The following is a 17,033-nucleotide window of genomic DNA, read 5'->3' as shown; positions in this document are numbered from 1 at the left end:
ACTTTGTGTTGCTGCTTTATCACCGTTTAACTATGATCTCCTTGAGGGTGCGTACTAGAGTCTCTTCCTTGTATATCCAGGTCATATTACCATGCCTGGTATGTAATAGTTTAGCCATAAGTATTTGAATGGCCACGTGAATGAACTAAATGTATAGAACTAAGTTGTTTTTAATGTTTAGACTTGTAATATTTTGATAAGGAATAGGGTCTTATAAGCCAAAATCTGTGGTAGCAGCTGGCCTACTTGAATTCTACAATGGACTGCTTACTTTGACCCTCAGGTTTTAATTTTTTATTTTTTCCTGGAGATAAATATGCCCTCGTTCATTCTCTGATTTTCTTTCCTGTCTCCATTTTAAAATGGAATTTCATTGAAGAAAACATTGTGTTCTGTTCTATCCCAGATTTTCGTCCATTTCTATGGCTGTAATGTTATTTGATTTTGATTTACTTCTATATTTACACTTATATCTACAGGTGATAGATAACATATCTATGAATGTTCTGGTCCTCTCTATATGTCTACATGAAAATATTTTTATCTTGAAATCACTCTCTCTCTCTCTCTCTCTCTCTCTCCACACACACACACACACACACACACACACACACACACACGCACACACATACACCACTCAAGTTGTTTTATTTTGTGGAATTATCACAGCTTTTCAATTTTCAGGCTCCCTTGTCCAATTAATTACCAAATCATAGAGACTCTTTGTTAACAGACTATTCTCATTCATCTTTTCTTCATCATTTCTATTGCTATCACCCCAATAAACATAACTGTTTATACTTATGTCTACAATGATAGTGATACATATAATAATGGGTCTTTATACCTCTTTCTGCTACCTCTTTCTTCATATACATACCACAGGCTACTTTTCCACTGCTATTTATAAATCTCTAATCATTCAATGCATCAATATCTTTTAATCCTGAAGTAAAATCTTTGGGCAGAGCCAGACATACAATTTATAAAATTTCCATAGGTTATATATAATTAGGCACTAAGAAGCTATAAGCATATTTTAATCTGGAAAAATAAATAATGGAAAGTATATTTTGAAAGAATACTCTTAAACTAGTACCCTAGTCTTAGAATAAAGACAGACCTCTTTGTCAGGTGTTCAAGAGTCACTTTGCCAATCCAACATTATCTCTTATTGCTCTTTTCTGTGAGGTTTCATCCATTTACATTTGACATTTTGGGAGTTTTTTCCTCCTTCTATAAATATTACATATTTACAAGCATTAACTATGTCATATTCATATGTTCCTGCTCACTATTATGTCATGAATGCTTCCCCATGTCCTTAAAATCTTCACATATAATTTCATTGGCTACATACAACTGTAGTTTAATTTTTAATATTTTATATTATTTTAAATGTTCTCTTTAGCACAAGAGATTCTCTAATGAATCTTTCTGTAGGTAAATATTTGCCTTAATTTAAAATCATTCTTGTGGATATTTCTAAACTGATTGACTGATAAACTGGTGTTACATAATTCTACTCATATTCATAATTTTCCAGGCTCATGAAGTATATTATTTTAGATCCATTCAAGGTAGCCTCTAGGTTAAAGAATCAGAGTTTACCAAAACAGAAAAGGTAAGTAACTTGCTGACAGTGATCCAGCTAGTATGCGCATAACTTGGGTTTTTAAGCAAATGATCTGACTTCAGACCTATTGCCTTTCCACCACATGTGCAGTAAAGGTGCAGAGTATATAGGCTCTATTGCAGGTTGACTTACCTGTGAAGAAGACTAGGAGATGGAGATTACTATTCAGGAGATTAATTGACTGATAATATTTACATGAAAACATGTGTAAGGAAAAAGAAGGAAGAAAATGGAAATAAACAGCAGAAGAAGTTAAGTTCTGAGGTAACTGCAAAAGAGGACTCAACAGACTATATGAGGAATTCTGATGATGGATGACCCTTTAGTACTTTATCTACTTGGGATAAGGGGACCGAGTCTTTATATCTCAATGACAGTCTGTTATTGAATATTAGCTTTCCTGGGAGGAGGACGTGACCTTGGGAGAGAAACTTATTTCAACAGAGATCTTCAAATACATTTTTTCCTCACTGATATTAGTACAGGTAAATTCTGATTCTTAAAAAAACAAAAACAAAAGCAATATAACACTTGAATTTGTCTTTGGGTTGGTATGGTTCTTAAAAAGCCCAATCAAATAGTTCTGTCATCCTACTTAATTGTGAGAAATTTGAAGATTTCCTGCTATGATCAGGTATAAGTCAAGGATGTCTCCCCTCACCATTCCTTTTAAAAATCTAATAAAAGTTTTAGGTAATGAAATAAAAAAGAGAAGAAAAAGGTATGAATATTGGGAAAGAAGAAATAAAACTGTCTTTGCAGATGACGTGATTGTCCATACAGAAAATCCAAAAGGACTGACCAAAAAACTTCAGGAACTAATAAGTGATTATAACAAGGTTGCATGATACAAGGTTAATACACAAAAGTGTATCATCAGCAATGGACCAAGTGGAATTTGAAATCAAATATACAATAGCATTTACATATGCACTCAAAAAATGAAATAGGGACAAATCCAACCAAATATGTACAAGATCTAAATGAAGAAAACTACAGAACGCTGATGAACAACGTCAAAGAAGAACTAAATACATGGAGAGATTCCATATTCATGATTAGGAAGACAATATTCTCAAGATTTCAGTTCTTCCCAACTTGATCTATAAATTCAATTAATTCCTACCAAAAGCCCAGCCACTTATTTCGTGGATATCACCAAAGTGATTCTAAAGTTTATATGGAATAGGAACTTCCCTGGTGGCACAGTGGTTAAGAATCGCCTGCCAATGCAGGGGACATGGCTTCGAGCCCTGGTCCAGGTACATCCCACATGCTACAGAGCAACTAAACCCATGTGCCACAACTACTGAGCCTGTACTCTAGAGTCCGTGAGCCACAACTACTGAGCCCATGTGTGACAACTACTGAAGTCCGCATGCCTAGAGCCCATGCTTGACAAGAAAAGAAGCCACTGCAATGAGAAGCCTGCGCACTGCAACAAAGAATAGCCCCTGCTCACTGCAATTAGAGAAAGCCCGTGTGTAGCAACCAAGACCCAATGCAGCCAAAAATAAATAAATAAATGTATTTTTAAAATAAATAAATTAATTAAATAAAGTTTATATGGAATGGCAAAAGACCCAGAATAACCAACACATGATTCAAGGAGAAGAACAAAGCTGGACTTTGTTCTTCAAAGTCTGACTTACTATACATCTACAGTAATCAAGACAACGGAGTGTTGTGAAAGACCAGTTGAGTAATCAATAGAAAATAATAAAAACAGGATATAGACCGGCCCCCATATATATAGTCAACTGATCTTTAACAAAGGAGTAAGGGCAATACAATGGAACAAACATAGTTTCTTCAACAAATACTGCTTGAACAAATGGATATCCACAGGCAAAGAAAAAAAGAATCTAGGCACAGACCTTATAACTATCACAAAAATTAACTCAAAATGAAGCACAGAACTTCATGTAAAATGCAAAAGTATGAAAGTTTTAGAAAATAATATAGGAGAAACCAAGATGACCTTGGGTATGGTGATGACTATTTAGATACAACACCAAAGGCTCAAACCGTGAAAGAAATAACTGACACGCTGGACTTCATTAAAATTAAAAACTTCTGCTTTGCAAATGACAGTATAAATAGAATCAGAAGACAAACCATGGACTGGAAGAAAACATTTGCAAAAGACTCGTCTGATAAAAGATTCTTATCCTAATTATACAAAGAACCCTTAAAACCCAACAATAATAAACCAATCTGATTTTTGAGATGGACCAAAGACCTTGATAGATATTTCACCAAAGAAGGTATACAGATAGCAGATAAATATATGAAAAGATGTTCCACATCATATGTCATGAGAGAAATGCAAATTTAAAAAATGAGATACTGCAACACACCTATTATAACTGCCAAACTCCAGAACAGTGACAACAGCAAATGACAGTGAGGATGTAGAACAGTAAGAATTCTCATTTATTGCTGATGGGAATACAAAATGGTATGGTCACTTTGTAAGGCAGTTTGGTGACTTCTTACAAAACTAAACATACTGTTACTATGCAATTCACAATCACAATCCTGGGTATTTACCTCAAAACTTGGAAACAACCAAGATTCCTACAGTGGATGAGTGGATAAATAAACTGGTACATCCAGACAATGGCATATTATTCAGCACTAAAAAATGTGAGTTATCAAGTTGTGAAAAGATATGGAGAAACCTTAAATACATATTACTGATAGAAGCCAATCTGGAAAGGCTATATACTGCATGATTTCTGGAAAAGGCAAAACTATGAAAACTATAAAAAGTTCAATGCTTTCCAGCAATTGGGAAGAGGAGAATGAATAGTTAGAGCACAGAGGATCTCAAGGGCAGTGAAAATACTCTGCATGATACCCTAAGAATGAATATATGTCATACATTTCTACAAACCCATAGAATGTACAATTCCACGAGTGAACCATGTGTGAACTGTGGACTTTGGGTGATTATGATGTGTCAGTGTAACTTTATAAATAGTAATAAATATACCACTCTGGTAGGGAATGGTGCTAATGAGAGAGGCTATGCATGTTGTGGCAGAGGATATATTGAAAATCTCCGTATCGTCCCTTCAACATTGCTATGAACCTTAAACTGCTCTAAAAAAAAATATCTTAATAAAATAAAATTAAATTAAATCAAAGGATTATAGTATTATTGTATTATGCCAGCATGTCTCTTTTTTTGTTATTTTTGGACAACATGGAAAGACTTTAGTTTCTGTGAATATATAATAAGCCTGTAATTTTTAAAGAGATTTGAAATCAAGTAGAATACAATATAATACGAATGCCTGTGAAACAGTGACCTATATAGTAAGTGAGAATACATTTTGATGTGACTACATATATATTTTCTAAAATATTCCTTCTCTAGTTAGAAGTGTACTTTTTTATTACTTTAAGAGCTCAGAAGTGCAAATTAGTATTTGTTGAAATTGTCTCTAAAATAATCGTTGAATTTTAAAGTATTAGGCACACAGAAATAGCTGAAGTAGAGGCAAGATAGGTTTGATTTAATAGGAAACTAAAATATATGTTTCCTAATAAGGAGACATTATTATAAATCCTTTCCAGAAAGTATTTGGCTGAATTGTTCCCTTAAGTTTGAGTAAATGTTTGCAACACAGAAGATGGAGTTATTCATTGGTGACATCTCCTGGTTGACTGAGCAGTTTTCACTAAGCTAAGAATAATTATAAACTAACTTTCTTTTGCGGATTTTAAAAAGTTAAATTAGAGAACTTTGTTACAATTAGCATCAGTGCTGTGCATCAGGCCATACACATGGAAGAGGGTGCCTTATTTCCAGCAATGAAGCAGAGATGAAATGACCATCCATATGCTATTGGTCTCATTTCCAACAGGCCTATGATAACCTTTGCAGAAAATGTAAGCTACACATAAGTCCCCACGTGCTCACATATGAGTTACCCTCTGGTAGAACATTCAAATAACCCAAAACTTCAGAATTACTCCTTGCAAATCCCTGATGCCCCTCCACTCAAATCATGCACACAAGATTTGCAGGGGTGCATGCACCATGTACTATTAGTGAGTGATTCTAGTTCCTAATAACAGGGCACCTGAACGCTGTATCATCACCAGTTCCTAAACTCAAACTTAGAAATCAGTCACCTCGGGCTTTACCTCTTGTTTTAGGAAAGTTTCGCTGTGTTGAAGAGGTCAGAGTTCTGAAATACAACCATGAGAGATCACACATATTGGGAGTCTAGGGAGCCTGAAACTTCTGAGTAGTATGTGTTCTAAAGGAATCTGAGACTTTTTGCTTTCAATAGATGGATAGATAATAGGTAGACACATAGGTAATTGTGATCTCCAAACTACTTCAAATCTCTTTCTCTTAAAAGTGCTCCTGGGACGTAGGGCTATGCTCTAAAAAACAAAAATCTGGCAGTTCAAGTACCTCAGTATTTTGCCTCTTCAGAAACTATTTGCTATCCATCCCCCGTTATGTTCTCATGAGTTGGATTCTGGAGTGGTATGGAGAATTTTGTAATAAACTATTACCTTTTATAGCTATGCATATTATATATGATATAGACATCAAAAGTTTTTCATATATTTTTTTCTTTTTTTTTTTCCTCTTCAGGACCCAATCACAGCCATACATAAGAAAATATATCACCAAACATTCATAAAGTGAATTACAAGGTAAAATTTTCTATGTAATATCTATTATATAAAAAATGTTGTAGAAATGTAAAACTTGTTGTCATATAGCTTCTCTTAAAGATCTTTATAGCTATTCTGAGATACTTAGAGGTTTGCCAGAGCAATTTTCTTCTGTATTTTAAGATCACTCATTAAAAAATATAATCTCTTCCATTATTTTCTCTAATAAATTTTGGAACTCTTCCCCACGGGCACACTTTTCAAATGCCATAGAACCAGCAAAGGTACATTGACATTATGCTGACTTTTAAAGGTTTTTCTAATTTTTTTTTTTAAGTGAAAGCTCAAGAAAGAGACTGACATGTAAAATAGATTTAGAAACTATTTGTAAGTTATAATTTTGTACCTGTGTGTGCTTGGAATACATAGAGAAATCTGATTATGTATATTTTATCAGTCATTTGAACTTGTTGCTAGATGTAGATCTCTTTCCTAATGGACATTGAATTTATGTTTTATAACATCTTTCAACATCAGAGTCTAGAGATAGAACAGTTTCTGGCTATTAATCATCATTTATCTGTATAAATCTGTTTTAGAGATAGGGTTTATTAAAATGATGATACTTATACTTGAATAATAAGTATAATAGGTATAGATATTGAAAAATTTAATAAATAGATAAAAATAGTACACGCTCTAACATTTTGGTGAGTGACTAATGAGATGATACAAAATTGCCTTACATTATAAGAAACATCTTCTTGAACATCTGAATTTCTTGTGAAAAGATGAAAGAAATATCAGAATACAGCCATGAGATCAAAAGTACTGTTTTAATTTATTTTGTATAAAGTATATTTCACCACACATATTCTGTATAATTGCCTGACTTTTTAGGTAAGTATGCAAAAATCTTATTAAATCCTGCTCATTTATAGTAACAGAAAGGATTAAAAATGTTGATACTTCAAAACATTCAATATTTTCAAAGTCAAATTCTGTTGTTTCATGTAACGTGCTTGTTATTATTTTAGAAAGAGACCTCTAAGTAAGGATATGTTTTATGATAATATATTAAATGTGGAAACAAAAAAATAAAATCTAAACCATTATGTTCCATTTATTTCAAACAAAGATACAAAGTAATACAGTTTTCAAATGTAGGCCCCTCCTTCCTCATCCATATAACCTGTGTCTGTCCTGAGTGCCCCACTCAGGACACGACAAAGTTAACCATATTGGAAACCCTTAGAAAGGGTAAGTTTTCTTATCACATAGGTTCAAAACTTATTTGTTTCGCAGATGAATTTTGTTTGAAAATGCATTTTTGGATGCAGGAATTTTGGATGCAGAAATTGTGTTATGAAAGGTTTGTGGCATACATAGGTTAATTATCTTAGTAATAAATTATCAATACTTTCTTACAAATAAACAAGACTTTACCTATCATCATGAGTATACTTCCTCATTACAGGAAAAGCACAGTAGGTTTGTGTGTTTGTGTATGTGTGTGTGTGTGTGTGAAAAAATTTACCTCCATTTTCACGCTGCAGGATGTGAATTAAACATAAATAACTTTGAAAATTGAAATACTAATGTATAATTTATTATTACATTATTTATTATATTTATATCTTACAGTGCTATCCTTAAGATTGTAGGTAATTGTAAACAGAATTATATTTATGCTGAATTATTTGTTCTGCATGTGAGAGCTAAGATTCATTGCACACCTTCTGAAAGGGTTATATTAGGGCATGTAGGGCATCACACATTTTATTGTCTTATAAGGTAAAGCTTAATTAGACTTTTAATGTTAGTCCAAGTTTTCATGGCTTTAGGTCAAATTTATAAAGGGATCTATGCAATATAAAAAGGAAGAATATGACTCTGTTTACCAAGTAAATTTAAGTATAAGTGTACTTGTCAAGTTCAAAATTAATTCAACTTACAAAAAAAGGGAGAAAAGAAAAAAAAGGTTAAAAAAGAGATTTTATACTGCTTGTTTCTGTGAATTAAAGTCTAACGATATATTTATATTGATTTTAAGCTAAATATCACTAAAACTTTTACTCATACGTTTCTTTAACTCTATTGTAAAATATAATATTTGAGGATGTAAATATCAAGACAATATCAGTATTTAATAAATTAAGACAGGTGTGAGATTAATATCCTTGAGAAAAGAATTTTTTGCCACTACATTGGTTTGTATATTTCCTCTCAATCTACATCTTTTTTTTTTTTAATCTCCAGTTTACAACCAGCAGTGTCCGACATAAAGGGCTTACATTTCAGAAGAATATTCATACTCTACTTCTCTTCTATAATATCACAGGAAACCTTGCATCAAAATTTTCTTAAAAAGACAATTTTCAGAAAGGCGTGTGTCCACTTTAAATTTGTGATTAAATTGTTTTTAATAGACAAATCAATTAAATTAAAAACAGAATTCAAAATATACCTGTTGAATATTTAATGGAGTAGAACTGAAAACTTCATTCTAAGTTATAAAATAGTTAGTAGCTGTTTCATAATTTAAAAAAATATATCAACTTTGGTAGATAATCAAATATACAAGTTTTACATATTTAAATGAAGTTAATGTGAGTACACAATTTATACATATTGACACTCAAAATTTACCTCGTGCCATTTTCAATGGATTATTATATTCTTTTACGATTATGGGGAAATAGCATAATGCATGTTTACTTAAGTTATTTAATATTTACCCTTTGCTTTTCTCATCTCAAAAATGTGAGTACTAACATATTTCTCTTCTATAAATTTCTATAAATACTACTTCATACAGTTTATGTTATCTATCTCTCTGTTACACTTACCTGATAGTAGTTTCAGGTTTTTCTGTTTGTTTGTTTCCTTGTACTTTCTTTTAAGTATTCCTTATATGATTACATAAAGAAACCAAGAAAATTGCATAACTTTCTGATGACAACATGTAACAGGCTGTATAGTTCTGTAGTCATTAATATGACTACATCTTACAAATGACTAATATTGAATGCTCCCTGTGATCGGTGCTTATCAACTCATTTACTCCTCAAAGCCACGCTACGATAGAGGTATGATTACTATTTTAGAGAAGAACTGTGGATAAAATAGAAATGGCATGATTTTTATAGACCTTAGAAAATTATTTTTAAATATCAACTAAAACATAAAATATGATTATAATATGTTCAACATTTGCTCACATGTTTATTCTTAAGTACAGAGTAGTAAAACGTATCATCAAATGATGCCAAACGATCAGTATGGGGCCTCTACATACAAAATGTCACCTGGGATTGACACTTGTCTGGGTTTGGTTTAAACTGGTAAAAACTCTGGTTTCTAGTTGCAGTTATTAAGATGTATGTACTCTGTAAAAAGAAGTAATTCTGAAATGGAACATCACGGACTACTGTGCTAAAGAGAAAAGGCGCCCTCAACATTTTCATTGTTTCTGCTGCCTCTTGTTTGGATGTTAGAGTCCATGGCAAGGAGAGTGTGTGCTTATTTCTCTAGGTTGAAAGTTTTTGTCTTTTCACGTAGCCATTGGCAGATTCATGAGCACCTTCTCTCCTGTGGAGGATAGAATCAAGCTGACAGTTCATAAGGAAGAACATGGTTATGTACTTTCGAATTTCTTCCACATTTGTTGCTGAACAGCACTATCCATGCTGCTCAAAGTCAAACATTTAACCGTTTTCATTCAGTCAACAGTGTCATCTATTTGACACGTCTCACTGAAGAAATAACTTTCAACCAGTCTGCATTCAATCCGTCTCTTCAATATTTAAATCTCACCAAAAACTTCAACTTCGTAAAAAAATAACCTTATAAGAAACATTGTTTAATTCAGTGATCACACACTTAAAGTTCAATTTACATAAATCTAAAAAAAGTATTTAGTATATGTTGATGAATAAGAATGACATTTTCTTGGAAGATAACAAAGTAAGTGAATGAAATTAATCTATTTGAAAAAAATGAATGAATCTTTTGAACTATAATGTCCTCTCTGAGTTAATTACAGTTATTCTCAAACATTTCCTTGTTTCTAAATATCCTATCACTTTTCATTTTTATTAAATTTTCCCCTTTGTTATTATCTACCAGTCTCTACTTACTTTTAAGTCATAATGCCTAAATGCGGAGACTTAAACTACCAGAATTTTCCTTTTCCCCTTAAACATGTGCCTTTGTCTCACTTCTTACAGAATGCCAATTCTGTCTTACCAAGTTTATCTTCACAACAATAGTTAACTAACTGTATTGAGGAAAGTATCTCTAACTTACTTGCATTTATAGTCTACCTTTCTGCATTCCCTCCCCTCTGGGTAAAGCATACTACTTGGCATAAAATAGATTAGTAAATATTAATTAAATTGAACTAAGGGACAAAAGTGGTGAAGAGCTAGTTTAATAGAATGTGGCTCCTAAAATACACAAAGGAGTATCAGAGATTAGAGGTTTGGTGAGAGATGAGGGAGGAACATCTTGACTCTACTCATTAGCCTGAACTAGTTTATTAGATTAGCAAATTGTTAAGCTGGATGGTTTTGAAGGCATTAACTGTGAAGAAATGAATTGTGATTGACATGGCTCCAGTGGATGAGAGGATGGAGAGAAAGCCAGAAAGATGTCAGAGGGCTAAGCTGAGCTCAAGAAGGGCTGAGTGTAAGAGTAGCTGGTGAACCTATCATGTGATGTTTCCTTAATTAAAGAAAAAAAAATTCCCAAATGCTGGATATTTCACTTTATGCATATAAATTATTGGATGCCCAGCCCAAGACACTTACTAAGTGACTGGGATACACAATTTCATTTATTATTTAGAATAATACAATTTTATTGCCTCCATTTTATTGATGAGGAAGCTAAACCTGGATTGATTGTGGGTCCGTCTGGCACCAGTCCTTTGCTCTTAACCATCAGGAATGTATATGGTTATATTCAATCAGATATGTACCATGTTTGAGGTACTCTGGTATTTAGAATTATTGGTTTCTTTCTAATTGTGGACTCACATTTTCTCTTCCTGCTTTCCTTTAAGTAAGATACTAGAACTCCTACTTCAAAATCCCTTCAAAACATGTGCAAATTTGTGTTTCTTTATGGATTTTTTTGCTCAGAGTTTGCATACCTTTCATCAAATGCTCAATAGATCTGGGTTTTAAGTAAATAAAAAAAACAATAACAAAGGGATAAAAAAAACCCATACTACAATATGGATCATTTAGAAAACACAGCTGCATTTTGTGTATATCAATTATTGCATACTGTAATTAGGACCACTTAATTACAGTGGTCCTAATTACAGTATGCAATAATTGACATACACAAAAACTGAATAGTCACCTGGATAAAGTTTGCAAAATCTGAGGGGATTTTTATGAGGCAGATTTATAAAAACACAATATGACCTTTATACACATCTTCTGACTTAATTGCCATGTGTTTAATTTGAGTTTATGGAATTAACTCAAGGCCAAATTGTGTAGTAAGCAACTGTCGTTTGGCTCGACACATTTTCTATTTAGCACCACTTTTACGAATCTTTGGATATTTCTCATAATTCCATATACTGCTGCTTCATGTTTCCCAAATGTTGATGGTCATTCTCCAGCTCACCATCAGAGCTCCTATGTGAGTTGTTTGTAATGTGTGGTGTGGTGTGTTTAAACAGGGGCCAGTGACACATCTTAAATCACGTTATTCAATTTCATGAGTGTTTTGGCATAACTATACCGTCAGGCACTGTGCAGGGTGCTACAATGTAGGTTATTATCTCACTAAGTGTTCTTGATGATCTGACAAGGTAGGTATTAATATCCCCATTTCTTTAGAGTAAAATTATTAAACAACTCAATCGAGATAAAGTGGGCATTCGCACTTAGGTTTTCTGGCGATAATTTTAGAATTTTCACTTGTATCACAACTGGCCTGTTTGGCATCTGTTCTTTTTACCTTCTCATTGCTGTGATTTCTATTTTACCTCAGAAAAATAAATTGCTTTTGGTCACATTTGTTTTGATATTCAAATCCAGGCATATTTATGGGGATATAAAAATGTTTTAGAACCTCTTTTGATATAGCTTCACTTATTTTAAACTAGAATATACTACAACATAATGCCATCTATTTCAACATTATTGCAAAAATGGCATATCCCGATTGTTTTGTAAGAAGGTAAAATAAAGTTTGGACTGATTTTAGTGTGTGTGCAGATTTTATTTATTAAGCCTGCATTGAAAGGACAAGAAAAGCCATTGTGCAGAGCTGAAGACTTATCTCCCAACAAATGGCCATTTATTCTGATTTAATGTAACTTTTGGGCACCAGTAAATCACCCTCTGAGATACGAAGCCAAAGCATAAGATTTTTAAGTTTTGACACTCCCTGTCAAACTGATGCTTTACACAGACATTTCTGTTGCTTAAAGGCTGAGTAAATTCAAGGAAAAATGTTGAGATATCTTTTTTTTTTGGCCTTGATTGGGGAGATTTTCTAGGTTTTTCATTTATCCCATTGATACATTATTTTAAAAGTTGGATGCGGGGAATGGACCTTAGAAGTAACAAAATTTATGTGATAATAACATAGTACATTATGTAAAACTCATAACAATTCCAAGAAATTCAGTGAATTTTCCTAATTTTAGAAGTTTTGAAAATCATAAAGTACCAAGAAATATAACATTTGCATATCTGTATCATAAGTAAACTATACTATTTTTAGTTTTAGCCAGTTCAAAATATGAAACTCTGTTCTTTCCTCATGCTTAAATCAATTTCTTGGATCTTTTTAAACCTAACAAAAATTTAAAATTTGCTATCATTGTGGAAGTAGGCAGTTTGTTTGACTATCTTTTTACTGTTCTTTTCCACTGTTGAAATCATGAAGCTAGTCCAATCTGGGCATGTGGGTCCAGGATACTGAGGGAAAATGAGAAGTCTGATAGTCCCCTAGCAGAACTCATAATCATATCAGAGATACTTTTTTGAATGGAAAAATATTTGGTGCATGCCGATGTGTCATTGCTTTGATTGACAGTCTGATTCTGACAACTTCTTTATTACATTAAGTTAGATCATGCAAAATGAAATCTCAAATGCAAGATTCAGCACCCTTCATGTTATTTGTAAATTATGGTAAATTGTATTTTATCATTTTCATCACTCATGTTGAAAATGTCTTTTTTTGAAATATTTATATTCCAAGTAAAATACCTAAATATTACATAATGTTCAATATTTCAATCACTGATCATACATTTTCACCTGAATAATATAAAATATCTTCAGCTGAGAGTCCAGAGGTCCAAGCTTTATTGGCAGCTCTTCTTTGTGAAACTTGTTAGCTGTGTGATCTTGAGTAATTAATGTACCCTTTTTGGACCGTAGGATCATTATTTGATAATTAGGAGTGGGAGTGGATTTGTGGTTGCCAGGACCCAATCCTTGAACTGGGGCCCTTCTGATATAAAGTTTCACTGGTTCAGGTTACAGTGATAAATATAATTACTGAGTTTATTGTAATGATATATTTATTTCATTTAAGAGCTCTGATTTATTGTTAATCTTGCTTAATGTTAAATTGTATTTTCTTAAAATATTCAAAGAATACCTCAATCAAGTTTAATTTTTGGACTCAGAATTCTGTTTAGAACAACAAAAATGTAAAAATACAGCTGGAGATATTTCTATTTAGGATGCTAGATGATACAGAATAACTGGTCATTTTATTAACTATAATAATGATATCATACTTACCATTTTCTAAGAATATATCTTTATTTTTTAAAACCTCATACTAAACTATTTAGAAGGACTTTTTTCATATATGGGATTTGTGATGAAAGAGTTCATCAAAATATGGAGGTAAAACATATATGCCAAAATGTTCATAATTGTCAAATCCAGATTATGGATACAATGTGATTGTCCACCAATATTCCTTAATGTAGTTTTAAGGCTGGGAATTGGTCCAAACAGGAACTAGATTTATTTGTTAACTTTGCGATTAGGGATTGCATTGAGACAAAGTTCTAGCATATGGAATGTATCCTTGACTAATACTGTCTCTTTCATTTCCTCAAATTCTTCCTGACTAAACTTTCAAATACCAGATTTTTTTCTTAATTTTTATTGGAGCATATTTGCTTTACAATGTTGTATTAGTTTCTGCTGTACAGCAAAGTGAATCAGTTATATGTATACATATATTCCCTCTTTCTTTAGATTTCCTTCCCATTTAGGTCACCACAGAACAATGAGTAGAGTTCCTTGTGCTATATAGTAGGTTCTCATTAGTTATCTGTTTTATACATAGTAGTGTATATATGTCAATCCCAATCTCCCAATTCATCCCCCCCTTGGTATCCATAAGTTTGTTCTCTACATCTGTGTCTCTATTTCTGCTTTAGATATCAGATTTTGATAACAAGTATTTATTGAGAGTTTAAACAGTGCTTCTAAATAAGCATGATTTATATATTTTTAAAAATATGTAAACTTACCTCTGGGGAGTTAGGAATTATTATTTTTTGGAGATAGGACCTCATTTTTGCCATCCAAGCACCTGTAAGTCTTTGTCCCTAAAATCTCTCTCAGCACACTTCACACATTTACACCATGGTCAGGCATTCCACTTTTCGGACAGACATAATGCAATGAATGTATGCTTAAACATGGAATCCGGGGGCAGAGAAACCTGAGACTTGGGTGCAAATGTCAGTTCTGACACTTGTTAGATATTAAGATTGAGAAAATTACGCCTGAATGTTATCATCTGCAAAAACAAATGAGAAAACAACAAAGTTTGTTTTGAGCAGTTAATAAAGCAATCCCTTACACATATAAATATCTCTATTTAACATTTTTTGTCATCATCTATCACCCAAAACTAGAGTGCATGTGTCATAACATTTTCTTCAGATTTAAAAAAAAAGTATAAATAAAATATTCAGAAGTGTTCTAATTTGATTGGTAAGTTATTTACATAAAGGGAAAAAGGAGAAAAACGTAATGATTTCCAATCTCTGATTAACTATGTAAATCTTTCTGTAATTCCTCTCTCTCAACTTTGTGTTTTCTATGTCATTAAACTTCTACAGAAATAGTTTTCTATTCTTAAGGTAGTATGCAATAGATCTTTCTTTTGCAAACAAGCAGCACAAAATAGAAATCTGCATTTGAAAATAATTCATTAGCTTACTGAGCCTTTATTAGATTACACATCCTTAGCCCTCACTGGGTGGAGCCTCCAGGAGTGGAAGAGAGCATGGATTTAATGTAGCTTTACAGATGTTGAAATGGGTCCAAGTAGAAAAGAGTATAATTATAGACTATTGTTAGTATTTTGCTTTAGAACTTATCACATTTTAAATTGCATCTGAACTTGTAAATTCAAAGATCGCTACCTACTTAGCAAATCTTCAAGCAATCAGTTTAAAATGGAAGAAAATTATCCAAAATTTCAGATTCATTTATAGAATTAGTGATCTCTCAAGTCTAGTCAATAACCATTTTTAAACACCTATGTGTGAAGCATTCTTCAAAGTAATACAGAAAATAAATTTGTCCACAGGCACTATTTTCAGCATGTAAGGAACTTCCATATATACTGACTCAATTGATTCTTACACATAAATTGAATCCAAAATCATGTTGAGACATTTCTCTCGTTGCCAACTTATACATTTTAAGTTAACTGCTGCTTTTTTTTTTCTTTTTTTAGTTTTCATGGTAAAATAAAAGCATAGTGCATTGTCTTAAAAATCTAACAAATTGAGTCCTCATTTGGATACATACAATTATTTTGTTTTTTCTTTGGTATTAGTAATTATGATACTGCTGTCTTTTTTCTCTTTTTGTATTCAAATTTATATTTAAAATTCACGAATGATGTTTTCTCTTCTAATACATATATTTTGCCACTTTAATTAAGCCTATTAACATCATAAATTCTCCTTTCAGGAAGTCCATATTCTCTATTTTTTTTCCCTTAACACATGTTTAACTAATAACACGTGAACATCATTTTAGCCAGATATCAATTTCTTAACACCCAGATCTAGGGAGACTCTTAAACAATAACATAAGCGAGGATGATGGGAAGATATATTTGGAGGATTTTTAAATATATTCATATTCTCACTTATAAATAATTTTAACTACATTATTGAGGTACAAATGACAAGAAAAATTACACCTGTTTAGACTATAAAATTTGATATGATTTGAAATAAATGCATACTATAAAGTTATCAGCATAATCAAGGCAGCTGATGTTACCAGTATTTGGAAAAATTTCCTCTTTCCTTTTGGTAACCACCTTTTTATAGCATCTCTGCCTTTCCATCTTTTTATTTGGTATTATAGATTACTTTATATGTTCTAGAAATTTTCAAAATAGAATGATATAATATGTACTGTTTTTGTCTAACTTATTTCATTAAGCATAATTATCTTTAGATTTATCCATATTGGAGCATTTATGAACAGTCTAATTTTTTTTTATTGCCAAGTAGTATTCCGTCTATGGATATACCAGTTTTATATTACCACTCATCTGTTGAGAGACATATGGTTTGTCTCCAAATATTGGCTAAGGCAAATGAAGTGGATAGGAACATCATTCACACTCTTTGTACGAAAATATATTTTATTTTCTCTTGAGTGAATGCAAAGGGATGGAATGTTGAGAGACATATGGTTTGTCTCCAAATATTGGCTAAGGC

General features: G+C 32.3%; 1 long non-coding RNA gene across 1 annotated transcript in view; it reads left to right on the top strand.

Moving 5' to 3' along the window:
* LOC136793976 (uncharacterized) overlaps window positions 1-17,033 on the top strand; it is a 161,965-nt gene that overhangs the window by 33,273 nt on the left and 111,659 nt on the right. Inside the window, exon 2 of the long non-coding RNA XR_010840090.1 lies at window positions 6,258-6,319. This is a non-coding gene — a long non-coding RNA (uncharacterized lncRNA). The remainder of the gene's footprint in view (window positions 1-6,257; window positions 6,320-17,033) is intronic.

This window comes from Kogia breviceps, chromosome 4, assembly GCF_026419965.1.
Source record: "Kogia breviceps isolate mKogBre1 chromosome 4, mKogBre1 haplotype 1, whole genome shotgun sequence".
Lineage (NCBI taxonomy): Eukaryota > Metazoa > Chordata > Mammalia > Artiodactyla > Physeteridae > Kogia > Kogia breviceps.
This window is presented reverse-complemented; position numbering and strand designations above follow the sequence as displayed.